A 19,235-nucleotide genomic window follows, 5' to 3' on the forward strand; every position below is an offset into this window, starting at 1 on the left:
CCCGAGTTCGATCCCCAGTACCAAAAAAAGGGGGGGCAAACCTTCATTTTTTTAAACTTTATACATTTCTTTATTGTTGCATCTTTTACAGTAATAGTCTATAGTTTAATATCATCTATTCTTATTGTGTAATTTTCTAAAAACTATATGTATACTGAGGGAAAGGATCAATAGACACTAAGAAGAGAGGAAGAAAAATAAGTGAAGGCAAAGTCTCTCAACTATGGTATTACTGGCATTTTGCACCTAATAATTTTTCATTGTAAGTAGCTTTCCTACACACTGTGGGGTGTTCAGCTGCATCCTTGTCCTCTACCCACAAGATGCCAGTAGCACATCCTCTCCTACAAAGTCATGAAAAAAATGTATCCAGATATGGTCACATGTTCCCTAAGAGACAAAAATGTCCCAACACTACATTTGAGAACCACAGGGTTAAAGTATCAAATATTCTGAGATGCATTCCTTAATTCCCCAGCAATAGTTACCCACACAAGATCCCACATGATACCAGTTATTACTTCTGTTTCCTTATTGTCTCTACAGGACTGTGAGCTTCTTATTTGCAGGTATTTAATCTGATATTATCCACTATCTCTTGGGTTGTGTTCATCAGAGTGCAGACTGGGACCACTGTATCAGCGCTATTTGGAATCTTTGTTAAAAGGCAAACTTCTGGATCTCACTTTAGGTTTAGCAAGCTCCCAAGATGATTCTAATGCTTAGTGAAGTTTGAAAATTATATACTGCAATTTAGCACAATTCCTATCATATACCAGGTACTTAATAATTACGTGAATAAATACATTTCACTCTAGGAGTGAAATTAGTCTCCAGTTAAGAAATATACTACTTAGAAGAACACAAAAAGACTTCTAGACTTAATAACTAAATTCAGTAGCATAGCTGGAAACAAAGTCAACACTCAAAAATCAATAGCCTTCCTGTACAAGAATAACAAACTCACTGAGAGAAGAATTAAGGAAACATCTTTCCCAATAGTATCCAAAAAAATGAAATCTTAGGAATCAATCTAATGAAGGAAAAGACTTCTACATTGAAAAAAGAGATAGAAGAGGATATTGGAAAATGGAAAGATATTACTTGTTCTTGGGTAGGAAGAACCAATATAGTGAAAATGGCCATACTTCCAAAACTGTTATACAGATTTAATGCAATCCCGATCAAAATTCCAATAGCATTTCTCACAGAATTAGAGAAAACAATCCTAAAATTCATTTGGAACCAGAAAAGACCCAGAATAAAAAAGGCAATTTTAAGCAACAAAGGCAAGGCAGGGGGCATCACAAACCCTGTCATGAAATTATAATACAAACCTACTGTAATGAAAACAGCATGGTACTGGCAAAAAAAACAGACCCAAGGATCAGTGGAACAGATGAGAAGTTGCAGAAACAACTCCAGACATACTCAGCAACCTTATCTTTGACAAAGGAGCCAAATACCTTCACTGGAAGAAAGATGGCCTCTTTAATAAAGGTTACTGGAAAGACTGGGTTTCAACTAGCCAAAGATTAAAACTAGACCCATATCTTTCACCATGCACTGAACTAAAATCAAAATAGATCAAAGATATAAATATTAAAAACACTAAATCTGCTGGAAGATAGATTAGATAATAGTCCTGAAGACAATGGCACAGGCAAAGACTTTATGAACAAAACCCCAATCACACAGGAACTAGCACAAAAAAATCAACAACTGGGATCTCACCTTATTAAAAAAGCAAAAAAAATCACCATCAGAGTGAAAAGACAACCCACAGTGTGGGAAAAAATTTTTACCAGCTATTCATCAGACAAAGAACTAACATCTAGAATATATAAAGAACTCAAAAAAAAAATCAGATCTTCCAAATTTAAAGACCCAATCCAAAAATGAGCATCTGAAATGAATAGCCACTTCTTAGATGAAGAAATAGGAACAGCAAACAAATATATGAAAAAAAATGTTCAACATCACTGGTCATTTGTGAGATGCAAATTAAAACAATGTTGAGATTCCATCTAACTCCAGAAATAATGGCTGTTATCAAGAAATCAACCAGTAACAAATGCTGGCAGGGCTTTTGGGGGAAAAAAAAGAACCCTTTCTCCACTGTTGGGAAGTGTAGATGTGTAGACTGGTGCAATCACTGTGGAAATCAGGGCAGAGATTCCTCAAAAACTAAAACTAGAGGTTCCATTTGACCCAGCTATTCCCCTTCTTAGTATCTTTTTGAGATAATTAAAAGTATCATATCACAGTAATATATGCACACTCATGTTCATAGTGCCACAGTTTTAATAGCTAAATCTTGGAAACTGCCTAAAGGCCCATCAACTGATGAATAGATAAAGAAGATGTGGTATTTTTACACAATGGAGTACTACTCTGCCATAAAGAAAGATAAACTTGAGACATTTATAGTTAAATGTATGCACCTTGAGATCATACTCTTAAGTGAAATAAATCGAATACACATGTGTAAATACTGCACTGTTTCTCTGGTGTGAGAAACTAAAAGTTTAAATGAAGACCAAAATGTGTAATAGATATTGTGAAATAGTAAGAAAATGTTCAAATGGGTAACAGAAACTAGGAAGGGGTGCAGGGGAAAGGAGGGGAAAAGAAAAAACATGAGAAAAGAAGGGGAAAATGGAAACAAAGCTTTTGTAAATAAGGAGGGGTCAGAGGGAGGGAAGAGGAATGGCAAAAAGATAAAAACCAAGATGTACAGGTACAAATTCCCTTTGATGAATGTGAACATTATGTTATCTAAAATGTACCAACAAACTTAATTAATAAAAAATAAATAAAAATTAAAGGAAATATACTTTTTTGCTTGGGAAATTCAAATAAACCCTAAGATTGAGCTATAAATAAAATTCACTTTAAGTAAATTATGCTACCTAATAACAGACATGTAAACATAATTTTAAGAATTAGTAATAAATTTAATAAGAGTTGTACGAAAATAATTAAAAGCTAAATCTAGCCCTTCAATTCTCTAACAAAGAAAAAGTATGAGCAAATAAGTGAAATGATGATGTGTAGTTTTGAGTTGATCATTTATTTTGTAACAAATTTAACCACATAACTACCTGAAAGTCTGCAGGTCCCATAATACTTTCACCATTTCAAACGATTAACAACAATCATGTTAGGTCTGTAACACTTTGGTACTTTTAATATGTTGGTGCAGATGGTACCACTGATAAGAATGTGTCAGTTAAACATGAAGTCCAGGAGGAGTTAGTTGTCCTAATTGAGGAGCCATATTGACAAAGTATTGTATCAGACAGCTATATTCCAGAGGCGGTGACCACAGTAACTCGTTTATCCACATTGTAATCTTGAGGCACTGGAATTCGCATAGTGTATATCAAATGAGACCAGGCATGTTTTGGGTGGCATGGTCATAGATATGAATTATCAGAAATGGAGCTTATCGTAAAATGAATAGTTTATTATAGGTTAACAAGAATGTTAGAAATGGGCTTTTGTTGCTAAAATTAAATATCAAAAAACTATGAATTAGATAAAATATTTCATAGTTATTCACTACCTTTGAATAAAAAGAATATAAAAGAGCTCTTTTACTAAGAGCTTTTACTCTTGGAGACAGTACCCAGGATTGATTTCTTAGCAGTTCTGTATCTAGTCGTTTATTGGCTAGGGAGAATTCTGGTTGCCTGATGTTGACTAAATGGTAACTGAATCATGCCTTGTGAATGCTGTGAATCTAATCTAGTGAACTTTTCATGCAAAAGATTGTTGGAATTCCTAAAATGAAAGAGAGCTAAAAACTTTCTTCACAGATCTTATATAATAGGTTGCAACAGATTGCTTTGTATCTGCATACTAATGATGTTTGCTTTAAAAATACTGTATATGTAGAAAAATGTACTCATTTCTTTATAATCTTGTAATAAGGTACAAAGAAGTATCTTTACATATTTCAGTGGTGACCACTGGTTGCCCAAAACAAACAAACAAACAAAACCCCAAATCCTAAAATTTATAAATGATCAACTTGGTTTGGTTTGGATCTGAAATGTTACCCAAAAGCTTGTGCTGAAAGTTTGATCCCCAGTGCAGCTATGCTCAGAGGTGGGCCAAGAGAGGTGACTGAATTATGAGGGTGCTAACTTTATCAATGGATTAACCCACGGATGAATTTATAGCTGCATGGACTATTAGGAGATAAGCCCTAGTTGGAGGAAGCAGATCACTGGGGACATGCCTTTGAACAGTATTATCTTGATCCCAGCCCTTTCTTTTAAATTTACTCTTGGCTACACTTTTCTTTCTTTTCTTCTTCTTTTTTTTTTTTTTTTTTTTTTTTTGCAGTACTGGGGATCAAATTCGGGACCCTGCACTTGCCAGACAGGCACAGTACCAAAATAATTAATTAATTCACTCTCTGCTTCCTGACAACCATGAGATGAGCAGCTTCCCTATACCTTGCCCTTCCTTTCTCTTGCTATGATATTCTTGCCACAACACAAGAGAAAAAGCAATGAAGGCCAGGGATTTAGCTCAGTGGCACTGCACCTGACTCACAAGCGCAAGGTCCTGAGTTCAATCTCCGGTACCAATAAATAAATAAATAAAGTAAAAATAACAGCAATGGACCCAAGTGAATATGACTGAAACTATGAGACAAAATAAATCATCCTTCCTTTTAAGTAGGTAATTTCAGGTATTTTGTCACAGCAGCAGAAAGTTAACTAATAGTTTAGGTCACTTTACAACAAAACAACAATCATGTTTTCCCCCCTACAGCGGTACTGTTTATGTTACGTAGACTCTGGACAGCTGTCAAATGTAAAACACGATCCAATAGTCTTTGAAATTTCTTAACCAACAAATATTAGGCTGCAGGATCAGATTTTTATATCCAATGCAGCCATAAACCGCCACTCTTGTACACTACTAAAAAAAGTTTTCAGTTAACAACATTCTTTTAGAGTCAACTGTAGATTTGATGTAACAAATAATATTAAGGACAGAAAAGCTGTGTTACCTACTTTCTGAGACATACTGTATCATTTAAAATTATTAGGTAGATGAGATTTTGAAGACACCACAATACCCAAGGACAATCTAGAGTTAAAGCATTAACACATACGGCTTCAAAATTCAAGCATCATCACTGCCATCACTACAGAAAGGACAAACAAGACTTTCAGTCTGTGCAAAGAAGCAGAGAATAGATGAAAGACCCAATTATGGGTTGCACATGACTGCCATAAAAACTAGTGAATACTTGAGCTTTTCTAAGTTACAGGGAGCATGTTTTCACTTTTATGTGAACAGCACCTTTGCAGTTTACCACATGAGTACTTTCAATGTGATGAATATAATGCTTGAATTTGAACACAGTAGTTTCTGCAGGAGATAAAATGGTCACACAGAAGCTTCATCTTCTCCAAGCAACCATTTTACAGATGGCCAACTCCAAAACTACCTTAAGGGTACAGGTAAAATATGCTTGTTAGAATACATCTTTCTTCTTTTTTTAAATTCTCGATTCTGGTGACAGAGAACACAGCTTTCACAAATATTTGGGGGGTTTTTTCGGGGGGGAGGGGGTACCAGGGATCAAACTCGGGTCCTTGCACTTGCGCAGCAGGCGGCAAAACCATTGAGCTAAGTCCCCAGCCCTACAAATATTTGGTTTTGAATCAAGTGAATTAGGTGTTTCTTTAAAAAGTTATCATATTCCTACAGATAACTAAAAGAGTACGAAAGGTAAGGATAAGGAGGTATCCAGGTCCTCGTGTTGATTCAACTCATAGCTTCCACTATAATTAAATACTTAAATATTTTTTACGGCATTAAGCTTGCTTCAGGGCAATTTGTAGGATCATCTTTAGATTGAAAAATGTCATATAGATAATTACCAAAGCTTTCTATGATGTTTTAGATATGGTGCTGCCTAAGAGTAGGAAGGTAGACAGGTGATTTTTCTTAAAGCATTTTTCAGCCCCAGGGTGATAAAAATATTTTAAACTTTCAAAGTTGAAAAGGCATAATTAACTATTAAAATTTAAAACTGAACAATCATATGCAGTTACAGTATAATTCTCTAAAATACAGTTCAAAAGAGGGCAATATAAAGATCAATTAATATTTTCAAGTAAAACTCAGCAAATATTGTAGAAAGATCAACACTTCAAATTACTATTACCATTATCAAAAAATTAGAGAACTTTTTCAATAAGCAATAAAGATAGCATGGTTTATATACTATATCTGTTATACATCTTCCTATATAAGAGTTGTATAATCTGACTAGGAATGTACCTCAGTGGTTGAATGTGTGTGTACACAGGATGCACAAGGCCCTAGGTTTGATCTCTAGCACCAGAGGTGAAGCGGGGGGAGAGTTGAATAATCTTACAAATCTTAATCACATACAGAGTTCTTTCCTTTAGAGCATTTAATATGAAATCTTGAAAATAATAAAAGATTAGAGGAACTATGTGACAACATAATTCTGGACTTTTTCCTGTAATGGCAATAGTTATATATTTCTTATATCATGTACTTTTGTAATTCTAATTGCTAATTTTAACACAGCTAACAATAAGGACTATTTACTGTATGTCAGGCACTGTCCTAAGCAAATGTATCAATGTACAATACTACTGTGAAAATAACCTTTATGTTATTATCCTCAATTTACAGATAAAAGTAAACTGAAATACAGAAAAGTTCAGACTTTCCTAGGATTATAAAGTATCCAGGATCTGCACCCTTAACCAGTACAATCATCATACCAAAATGTCTCTAAAGAGGCAGACAACTGAATGTTCCTGATACAGTCTGCACATAAAGAAGAGTTGATATTTTTACTGACACTCTGTTTTTCATGAAACAAAATTACCCTTCAATTCCATGGTTTTTTTTCTACTTCCATACATTTTTGATACCTTATACAGAAAAATGGTCTATACTTTTATATCATTTTATCTAACAGCACTTAGAAAGTTAACGACCAATTTTATCATTTGTTTTGTTACCTACTCTAAAATAATTACTAATTTGATCTGCATTAACATCTTGTCAAATAAAAAAAGGTAGTGCTACCACCTCTATTTACAAATGAGAAAGGAAACATAAGCCCATAAAGTTTAAACTTGCTATAAGTTTATCAAAACATCTCTATCTATAAGAGTTGAAATTCTATCATCAGTTATATTATGGCTTTCACTGGCATTTTTTTAAAAGAAGATGGAAGGCCAAAAAAAGTTCATATCTGGATATCCTCCAGTCACTACTAATGGAGAAAAAAGAGTTGTGGTGAAGTAAATGAAATGAACTTGGCCGTTCACATAGGGCAACATAGCAGCACAGTTGGCTGGCATATATCTGCTTATTCATTAACATAGTAACAAAGATAAATACCTTATAATGTTGTGTTTTTGAAAACTAATGCCTTAAATAGATTTTTAATTAGAGAATATTACCTAGAAAGAGCTACTTCAAGTTAACTATTTTCAATTTTTTTTTTTTTTTGGCTTTTATGCAACTACTACCATTCTATGGAAATAACTTTTGGCAAAATTATGCCCATGGGGCTAGGATGTGTCTGGTGTGACACCCAGTATGCTTTTGGTAGTCAAATTACAATATAAGCAACAACTACTACCAGGTTACTGCATCCAAAACAATCTGATACAAGAGCCATACAAAGCTTAGTCAAAAGAACTGCAAGCAGTTGTATTTGATGTCTATGTGTTCATATTTTAGCAATCAGAGTAAGTTTATGATGTTATAGGACTGAAAAAAGGAATGAAAATTTAGAGTTTCTCAAATGCTTGTCTTTTTTTCAAAAAGAAAGAATAAGATACTTTCATGGGACATTAAAGTTTCACAAAAGCTAGGGGAGATAAAACCAGTACAGTGTACTCATCAGATTTTTGAAAAGTGTATGTTTATTTCCAGAGAGGGGAGGACTTAGAAGACAAAGGAAAAGATCTGCCTCTTCAAGTTTATTCTTTAAAAAAGTCAAAGAAGTATTCAAGAAAGTGAAAGAGGTTATTCAAGAAAGATATAAATTTAGACTTCATTTAAACCTTAACATACAATCCTTACATTTTATTTACAAGGCTTTTGAGAGCATTCAGTAGCAGAGAATACATGGAAGTTCTCTGTGTATGGAGCTTCAGAAGTAAATTACCAAATGGTACTGAAACTCTAAATAAACCAAGATTTATTTGTGATTAAAACTTTATTTTTAAAAAACGGTTAACAATGAAAACTGTAAGTTTTATACAGGAAAAAAAAAGGCACAGTGAAACTTTTACAGTGTATATCTTGTATGTATATCAATGTAGAAGGTGAGATGAGAAAAGCAGGGTATAAAAGAGTATTCTGATTTCATCGTATATCAAATGGTGACATTTGTATTTCTGGAGATGAACATAGGATACCTAACAGTAACTTCCCTGAGGAAAAAAGACGAGACAGGGAGATACCATTAATTTTACTCTTTTGTATTAGTTCTTTAAAATAAAACTTTAGCCACCTATTACTTTTTCAATTAAAAATAACAGCCAATTTTTAAACTAATAATGAAATTTTAAAAGGGATTTTTTTTCATTTTCCTATTTTACTACCAAATGCTTAGTGAAATTTAAGAAAGAATTTCAAGAAAAAATCAAGTTTACACAATTTTCTAAAAAGACCTTGTTACATAAAACACTACTATTTTTTTTTAAATGGAACAGAGACATGTCTTCATGTTGTCTCCCCTAAAACTTAACATTCTCCACTTCACATGGAATTGTTTTTCAGTTCACAGTAATGGCATAGATAGCTTCAGTGTTAGAATTCCAACTGCACTTTCACTTGTATGACTATTACTGCCTTCTGTATTTTTAAAACAGCTTTAAATTTTGGAGATATACAATAGTTATGGAATTTAACATTTCTTGAAATAATTCTTACTTTTGCTGCTTTAGAAGTGGTTTACTTCTTATTATAAAAAGGAAACAACGCCTATACGTGAAAAAATGTAGAAAAAGAAAAGATTCTATGATAATGATATTTCAATAAAAATTCAGTTTTTAATACATTTTATCAGTTTTATTATTTAAATTATTAACAATTTAATGATATTCTAAAGACAGGGAAATATACAAAATGAATTTTCATTTCTTCACCTAAAATCAGGAATGATATTAACACTTTGGAAAATAGTACCATCTCATGAAAAAATATTTTATAAATATTGATAAAGAGAAAATAAAAATGACAGTTATCAATGGAATATATTATACATTTTGGAAAGAGGAAAAATTCAACTAGTATAAGGACTGAATAAGAAAATTAAAATATAGCACATTTATTGTAAACTTTTGATAAGGCAGAATAACAGTAAATTCTACTACTGAGAATACTAAGAGAGATGTCAGTCCCATAGAGCACAATTAGAATACCTCAAAAGATAAAGCTTTTCACATGTGAGAATGCCTTTCCATTTACAGATTTTTTTTTTTTTTTTTTGGTACCGGGGATCAAACTCGGGTTCTTGCGCTTGTGCACCAGGCGGCGAAACCACTGAGCTATAAATCCCCGGCCCTCCATTTATAGATTTTAAGATGATAAAAAAAATCAATGAGAACCTAGTAATCTTGATCTACAACCTAATATCTCTATTTTTAAGGCAAGAATTCTGACTTAACTACAGACTTATTTTGTAGAGTAGCAGAAGTTATCAAAGGTAATTCATAAAATGCTGAGAAAGATTTAGGCAGGCAAGAGTCACACAGCTTCAGGCATATTTCCAGGAAGAGTCCCAAACAAGTTGTTTAAAATGGACTAAAGTCAGTACAAGGATCTCTAGAAGTTATTGATGTATTCTAGTAAAAGTAAGCCCTAAAATTAAATACAGAGCTCCATTTTTATCTTGATTACCATTTTAAATTGGAATTATGTCCTAGAAAAATATGGAGGGTAGGGATGAGTTATGCTGAAGAAGTTTGTTGGAAAATGAGGAGAAAGGACCAGCTGAGCAAAGCAGAAGGGGTAGAAAAGTGAAAAAGACTGACATTACAAAACTTATTACTCATTGTATTACTTTTAAGAGTCTACTGAGAATTATGTAAAAATCTTACAGTATAAAATCAAGTAAAATTTATATAATTTATACAATGTCTGCTCTTTCATATTTTGGGGGAACATAACATTAATTTTGTCATTCTTTAGAATATTTCTATTGATAAATTATCAATTTTAATTTTATGGGTTTATTATATTAAACAATGAGTACTTAACAGGAAAAAATCACAATGAAGTATTGAATTGTTAATATTTATTGAGTATAAAAAAGCATCAAAATTTTGAACATTAACTTTTTTGGTGCACAAAGTCTAAAAAAGAACAACAGAAATAAATTCCTCTATGGACTACAATGAAAATACCAATAGCACCGTACAAAAAAAAATAATCTTTACTTCAATTATCATACCTAAAGCAGACTTCACACATGATAATAGCACGTTCCATATACACATATTGTATTGAACGTCTTACTATGTTGTACAATGTGCACTTAGTAGCTAAATAAGATATCAAAATAAAATGTCAAATCTGTAATGAGTGCTTAGAATAGACATCAACATTTTCACATCAGCTGTTTATTGGCTTACCAAACCTAAGAGACAACACCAGAAATAAAAACCCAAGTGAACTACAATGAAAATACCAATAGAACTTTACAGCAAAAATAATCTTTGCTTCAACTGTCACACCCAAGGCAGTCTTCACACAGAAAAACTGCATGGTCCCTACACAAGTATTGCTTACACTGAGAGCACATATGTTTTGTTTTCCTGTCCTTTCTTATAGGGCACAGTTGACATCTTTTTGGTTTTCCTGTTGTCATAGTAGGTCTTTGGGATGTTGCGCCTGCCTGTTTACCTGTCAGCTCACCAGTGTTCTCCATGATTTTTTTGTGTAGTTCCTTGGGCAGAAACATTTTGTATTTACTCTGCTGTAAATGATCTCTTACAAGTTCCAGTCCCAATCCTCTAAGAAAATTTCTCCATATTTTGCACTTATCTTCCTTGTAATTATCAAACTACTTATGTTACACATGTTTAAGATCTAGTAAAACACAACTATTGGCCAATGTTTTGTGTTTCAAGTGACATCATAGTTGCTGCATAACTCATCAACAACATCTCTGCTTTTAGTTTTGTTGTAGAAATCTTCAATCTCAGGCTTCTGTTTTGTCAAGGTTTCCCTATCAATATTTCCATCATGGTGCAATGTTGACATCAGCAGTAACAGTTTGTTTTTCTTTGCCATATATAAGGCCAATGTAAATCTTTCTGAAATACAAAGACTGTACTACAATTCTGTTTTGAAATTGCAACATTTCATTTGAAATTTCTGCTTTGTTCCTACATTGTCAGTTCCTGTACAGTTCCTGCATTAGTCAATTTGTGCTCTGTTAGCAAATGTAACATCATTTGGAATCTGGTAAGCCAACTATTGAATGTCACATTCGTATTAGTTTGGGAGATGGGCGCAACAAGTCTTTTCACAACATCATTGGGTTTATTATTGTACAAATAAGGACCTGATGGCTGAGTTCTAGGATAACTTTCTAAATTGAAAGCATAATAAATCTTTGCATCTATAAGGGAATAAATTTTATGCCGTATTTTGACCCATCACTTTTTCTAAGTCTTTTACATTCCTGTTATTACCATAAGAAATCCCTGCTAAGTACAGCAGACCTATGAATGCTTTCAGTTCAGCTACTGAGGTGTCATAATAAATACATTTTTAAACATGGCTATTGGTGCATGCAAAACATTTTACTTGTATTTCAGCCTCTGTGTATTTCACAGCATCTTGTAGCATTTTGTATGTTACAATTTTCAACAATGAATGGCTGGCATTCTGTCCAATATGTTTCACCACTGCCAAGATTCTCACTATATTTTCAAACCAAATTCTAACACTGGATCATTCCATTTGGTTGTGTGACCATTTTGCAGCATTTTGACTAGTCAAATACATACACATATTGCTGTTTACTTAGTCATCTGGACCAAGGAGGTCTGCATTCCCTATGTCTGTATCAGTTGATTCTTGCACCATTTTGCTGTCACAGAAACTCTGGATCACATGGCCAACATCAAAGTCATCACCACTGTTGTCATTGTCGTTGTCATCATCATCATTCTCATCATCATCAACCACCCACACCACTCTTCTGTTACAAAAACATGTATTTTACCATAATGGATTATCTTCATCATCCATGCATGAGTAATCTGATGATTCACTTTTCACCTCCAAAACATGCAAATCTGGTTTTTCATGTGCCATTATACTGATTTGGGCTACTTCTACCAGGAAAATCAAAAGAAAACTTTTTAAAACAAATCCTAGAGTGGTGTGGGTAAATTAAACTCTGTGATGCTCGGGTAAACATACACAAAACCTATTAGATGGAGCATCATGTGGGTGCAAATCCTGGTTTGACACTTTTGCACAGGTATACACACTTTGCCTTTCATCATACCAAGTGGGTAAATACAAAGATTGCTTCCTGTATCCTTTACTGAGATGCACAGCTAGCTACTATTACACTGAAGTAAAAATTTACAGTAGAAAAGTAAGGGATGGGTTTGTGGAACACAGTGCTATTTATACTTAATGGGTTCAAAAATTTTATGCAAAGCTACTGTCCATTAAGAAAGGGTAAGGAAGCCTACTTTTTATCGATGGCTTTTGACCCACAGAGGAACAAAACATAACAGAAGCAATTATTTGGACCAACAGAGATTTTTTTAAAAAAGAATTTTGTGTATTTTAAAAAGAAAAATATAAAATTTCTCTAATCTGAATTTCATTTATTTGAATTTTAACAGCAAAGAAGAGGCAAAGAATAGACTTTAGTAAGGGGGAAAATAAAAAGGAATCAGTTCAAGTAGATGGTGAATAAGGGATTGAGATTGAGGGTGATTTGGAAGGTAGCAGGAACAATAGTGAGCACATGATGGAATTACAGAATCTACAGGCAATAGCTATTTTTGCTTGTGAAATGCTCACAGCCAGGTATGTATAATCTGAACTGAAGATTCAATAAATGTCCACAGTTGATCATCATGAAATAACAGTATAAGCATATTATATAGAATGAGACCCATAGAGGAAACCACCAGAACTAGAAGCTGAAACAGTTAAAAGGGGCTACCTCAATGGAGTAGGATGGTGCTAGGAAGGGCAGGACAATGTTTATTTTCATTAAAAGTTCTTCCATACTGTTTGACTTGTTATCATATGACTGCATTGATAAAAATAAAAACAATTTTTAGACTCATAAATTAGAAGAGGCTTGACCTGTGCTCAAAGTTCTTTTTTGGTTTGCTAATTCCATCAAAAGGTTCTTGTCAAAAACTGATCTTATTTTTTTCTGTGTATATACACGTTAGTTACGGATGATTAATAAAGCATTCATTCTTCTGTTTGCTTTGGCTGAGAACTGACTTGTGTTAATGTTAAAGAAATAGTCACTTTACATGGAGGAGATATGAAGTGTTGCTTATTTAAATATACATATAGTAAGAGAAAGGGTTTATACATGCTTTAGGTTCACAAACAATAAAAATACTTAAGAAGGTGGAAGTGCAGTTCATCCAACTTTGAAACTAGGAAAATGCTACAAACTTTCTATCTAAAAGCGGCTTTGTGAATTTATCTGTCTAATATTTCAATTTTTATATGTCACCTTAAAAAATATTTCATACTAAATATGATAAAAAGCTATCAAGATTTAAAATTTTAAATATGCAAAGACATTTAATATATTTTAGAGTAAAAAAGTAGTTATATTACAAAAGGAGTTTCCCAAATGGGAGGTACCTGAAAATAAGCACCTAGATTTAGTCTGGCATAGTCACTTAAAATGCCTTCCCTTTTTGTGTATAAAAAACAATGTTCACATAGAAAAAAAGCTTTCTTAACATGAATGTATAAGAAGAGTCAGTGAGAAATGTATAATGCTATCTATCCTTTCATAATTTTTATAAAATCATTTTCTAAATAAAACTACTTTATCCAGCTAACAAGAAATACAGCAATTTAATTTCTTTCAACACTTATTTAGGAGTGAATGAAGTCAAAACCAGTAAAATGACTTAAGCCACACTGTGAATGACTTTTGAATAGATTTTTACTTACCAAGTCTGCCAACATAGGATGGAATGTATAGGGAAAAAATATGGATTATTTAGAAACCATCAACTTAAGAACAAAGAAATTCTGGATTTGAAGTCAAATCACATCTCTGTTTTATTACTAAACTGCTTATGATGAATTAGATACTGGTTGGAAACAGGGATAGAGCAAGGATAAGGAATGCTGGTGGCAAATGATTTGGAAATTTTAGGACTCCTGTAAAAATTTATGTAAGCAATACTTCAAATCCAGGGCTTAACTTCACAGTTCCTCTGTCACACAGATTCTCTTTCCTCTTATTTTCTTCCTTTCTAACACATGTTTGGCAAACATTGTTTCTTTTGATCCAAGCTAAATTATACTCCTCTTGTATTTTCTCCCTATTGGAGAATAAAGAAACAGACTTTTCTGTTTCTCCTTTCTTTACTAGATCATACACAGCAGGGTCATTATTTACAAAATAAGTATCACTGCCAGTTTAGACTTACTCTTTTCAATGTTCTGAAAGGTAATAAGACTTTTCTACCAAAATAAATTGAGCAATATCAGGTGGTTCCCATTAATTTTATTTCATTTTTACCACACACACCCCCAGTCATCACTTTCATTTTATATGATCTACTTGTTGACATGTGTGCATTGAAATCTACTTCTAACTTCAACTCCAAACGTACTCACAAAAACTGTCCTTGAATCAACAAGACCATTGCAAAAGCCTGAGTGAATGATGGGTTTTGTATAATAATCTGAAGCCCTATAGATTTTCACTGGGTCAAGCTATCACCAGAGACAATTCCAAAGAGTCACTGTGGCAGAAATAGAGGTCCCCTCATAGCTCACACCTGCAAAGCAGTTCTGAGTGGCTAAGAACTCAATCATTGTGAACATGTTTAGTTAATAAACACACTGTTCTTTTATACTTATGCAAAAACATTAGCTCTGTAAGTACTAGTATAAAAGTATGAAAATGGTATAAGATATAATGCACATTTTAAAATACGGAACACAATAATGCTAATGATGAATTTAAATGCAAACAAAGAATAGTAACAAAAATAATACAACATGCACATATTCAAAATACAAAAAATGCTAAATTAAAACCAATTTATTAATATGAGATTAAGAATAATTTTCCTTTTTAGTATTCCAGTATCATCATTATGATTGTGTAACAAACATTAAAAACTTTAAAAGTATTAAATGCTCATAAAGTCTAAAGAACCAAAAAATTATACCTATCAATTTATTTGCACACTATTCCCAGCACATCTGATTTACAGAGTCTGTAACAGATGTCTTCTCTAGGCATGAAATTAAGAATACTGTAGGTACATTGAGCTTAAATGTATTGCTCTAAATTTATTGAGAATGAAATTAACTGGACACTCACCCATTTATTGGATATTTATAAATACATTACATCTTGCTGGGTTTTAAAAGTCTACAAAAATATAATTATTTTTCCAATCCTTATAATTACCTTAAAATTAAAGAGATACAAGACTATTACATGAAAAATTAAATAACTGGATAAAATCAATTTTAAAAACCCACAAGTGTGGTACAGGAATGAGGAACAAACTCATTTTTCAAACATTCTCTGAAGGTCAACTATTTGTAAAGCATTATTCTAAGTACACAAATTAGTCATGTATCATTAGATCTCTGTCACCCCAAAAATAAGCAAAAACAAAAAATATTTTAAAGAAGAAGAAGGAATACAAACCATTAATCTAGTAGGACATTATTAACTTACATGAGCAGATCTCATGTTAAAGTACAATCATTCTGTAGCTCACAGAACTGGAAATACATACCCTATTCTTTAAGCTGTCTTGGACAGCAGCATATGTAGCACTTTAATTAACTCTAGCAACTGATATACCTTAAAAGTAGATGCAAAGATCTGAAGTAATGTGCTGTAAATAGTACTGGTAAATCAACATTAATCTAAGTTTAAACTATATATAACAAAGTGTCCGGTGTTGTAACTACATTGCAATGAGATGGCTTAATGTACTATAACCTTCAGAAATCCTGAAACAAAAATGCTTTATGAGCAAAATTTTAATTAATTAACACTGTGCAGAGAACAAGCACTGTTGCTGAGTGCTATGTTTTGAATGTCAGGACAGAAATTTACAAATTAACATTTGCTAGATAGCCAAAGCAATCATTATAATTACCTTAAATTTAACAAAGAGATGCAAGATTATTACATGAAAAATTAAATAACTAGATAAAATCAATTTTAAAAACCCACAAGTGTAGTACAGGAATAAGTGATTTAAGCAATTGCTAGATATCTAAACCACTGTCCAAAATATTAGTAAAGAATATTTTATAACTATTTTTGACCATATATTTCTACACTTCCTTATTTTAATAATTTGTAAATTAAAAATGATGTCTTAAACATGAAAACTTAAAATAATCATTTGTATATATAAAAAACTTTACTAAAATTAATTTCTTAAAAAGTTTAATTAAATAACAACTGTTACCTGACAAATGACATTATAACTAATTTTTAAATTTTACATTCATATTTTTACATCATTATGTAATTAAAATTTTACATTAACCACCTTTTAAAATAAAACTAAAGCATTCATCTTATATTATTTGATAAATCCATTTTTGAAAAATATAAGCACAACTTACAATTAAGTGTGATGTTAAATGTGAAATTTTAGAATCTAATTAGTATATGCACATGACCTGAAGCATATGATTTTGTTCAGTGAACTTAAATGTATAATAAAAGCATGGCTTCTGGGTATTTCAGTCTTGTTTTGCTTAAATACTATCAAATAATCTACTTCAGTAAAATTGATCTTTATCTACAAAACCTTTGACTATAAAAATTCTTTTCTTAAAAAAATAAAATTCCATTTTTCTACATCAGTTGAATTATGTTCTATTTGAAAAGATAAAAAAGCAAATATGAAAATCATGTCACCACATATACATGGAAATACTTAGGGCTAGTAAAACCCCAGATCAGAAGTGAAAAAGGATAGTGAGTAGTTTGCTACTTATTACCAAATGACGAGCTAGTTTCTAGATCATGGTATCTTTGTTGTAAAAGGAGGAAGGAGAGATTTATGATTTCTAAGCCCCTTTTAAGTTGTAAATTTCTGATTTCATGAATCCTAATCAAGAAACCCACATCTGCATAAGGAAACTAGGTTCTAAGGTTATAGTATAACATAATGGTCAGTTATAACTTAAAGAAAACAACAGAAATATTAGAGCATTAATTTGAAACAGATTAGCTGTTTGAAAGCAATATATTCAAGATAAAACATGGGAACTAAGGCACAGAGCTCTGCTCCCTTAATATTTATATGAACTTTAATATTTACAAAAGGATATTTCATTTATAATTCTAGCAGAAATATTTAATTCACTTGCAAAGTCAACAACTAGACAAGTAATAGAATTATACTGAAGTATTTTAGACTTCAATTTTTGAAGAGTTCTGTTTTACCCTGTATAATTTAAATGAAGAAACTACCATTATTTTATTATCACTGAAACTATGACATAACAAAGGTTAGGAGGAATAAAACCTTATTTGTTTCAATAACACATTCCCAGACACACAATACTTTACAAGAATTAACATTATTTTCTGTAGAATTATGAAACTGTAAATGTTTAATGTTCAAACATGCCACCACCAAGCAAATGACTAATAAAATTCAACTTAAAATAAAAGGAAATAACTTACTTCCCATTATTAATCTGACAGAGGTATTGCTGGAATTTAATTTTCTTTCAAAGATGTGTTTTTTCAAACAACATCCAACTTCCCATACATTATTTGAAAAAAAAATCCGTTGTGCTACAAAATGTCTCAATTGACATTTTTAACAACCTGACAAACTACTCTGTTTGCTTTCTTCTGCCAATACAAATCAAGCCAAGGAACCATTTCTTCATTTATTTCATTCAATGTCCCAAGTCTACAGTATGTTAGGGTAAAGGTCAATCATTAATAATCCATGCTATTGCTACAGTGGAAATATAAATGTTCACGTGGGACTTATTTCAAAGACTAGCCCATTGAAATCTATTTATGACTTCTAAAATTAGGAGGATATAGGAAGACTAATATAAAACACCTTTCTCCTACCCAACTATGTTCACTGACATCATACACAAATGAAAAAAGGTACTCAGAAAACAAGCTTTAGATAGTTGGCAATCAGAAAAGGTTTTTTGTCCCCCTGGTAGCTTTAACAATCTCATGTTTTTAAAAGCTTGCAGGAGTGCTACCCTGCAGGCATTTATGACAGCATCACGAGGTTTCAGAGTTAGTGTGGGTGGCTGGATAAAATTGGACACTGACCAGTTTGCATGTGCTGAAAGGCACCAGGTCGGAACACTGCATTTGGCATTAGGTATGAGACTGCCAGTGCAGTGGGTTGGAAGATGTATGCATTGGCACTCTGTGTGGAACCGGAGGCTTTCTTAAAAGGTTATGGCAGCCTTGACTTTGGCAGCTATCTTCTTAAATGATCATAAAGAGTTAGGAATAAGATCCAGAGTCACACCTATAAACACCAACAGTGGTACATGTTTGAAGCAATCCTTGTCCTTTATAACAGTGCTAAGAAACAGAAAGCACAGAGTCCTTTGGGTGGGTGGGTGAGGTTTACATAATTGACAAAGACACATTTAAAAACACTCAGTTATCAACTTCCATGATGGCATTTAAATTAAAGCAGCTGCCGATGTGATTACAGAAACAGATGAAGCAATTTTGTAATACTTAAGTATGAGTATCAAGTTAAGAGCCCCAAGGTCTTTGTCTATTGTATACATGTTGGTTTTATTTTCTTTCCAATGCACACTCTGAGCCCTCTGTCTCCAAAAGTAATTTGGAACGGCTACTCAGTCTCAGAAAGCACTGTTATTAATGGCAACAGACAAAAAGACTACACTATATTATCTGTTCTTGATAACTAGAAATTATAAAAGACAGGCCATGTCTTAAACATGCACAATTTCTA

General features: G+C 32.5%; 1 protein-coding gene across 16 annotated transcripts in view; it reads right to left on the minus strand.

Annotated features, from left to right (window-relative positions):
- Positions 1-19,235, minus strand: part of Ehbp1 (EH domain binding protein 1) — a 350,855-nt gene that overhangs the window by 232,969 nt on the left and 98,651 nt on the right. The window lies entirely within an intron of this gene.

The sequence above is a fragment of the Heterocephalus glaber genome, unplaced genomic scaffold (genome assembly GCF_053883595.1).
Source record: "Heterocephalus glaber isolate CG9 unplaced genomic scaffold, H.glaber_assembly_v1.0 deba00001457, whole genome shotgun sequence".
NCBI lineage: Eukaryota > Metazoa > Chordata > Mammalia > Rodentia > Bathyergidae > Heterocephalus > Heterocephalus glaber.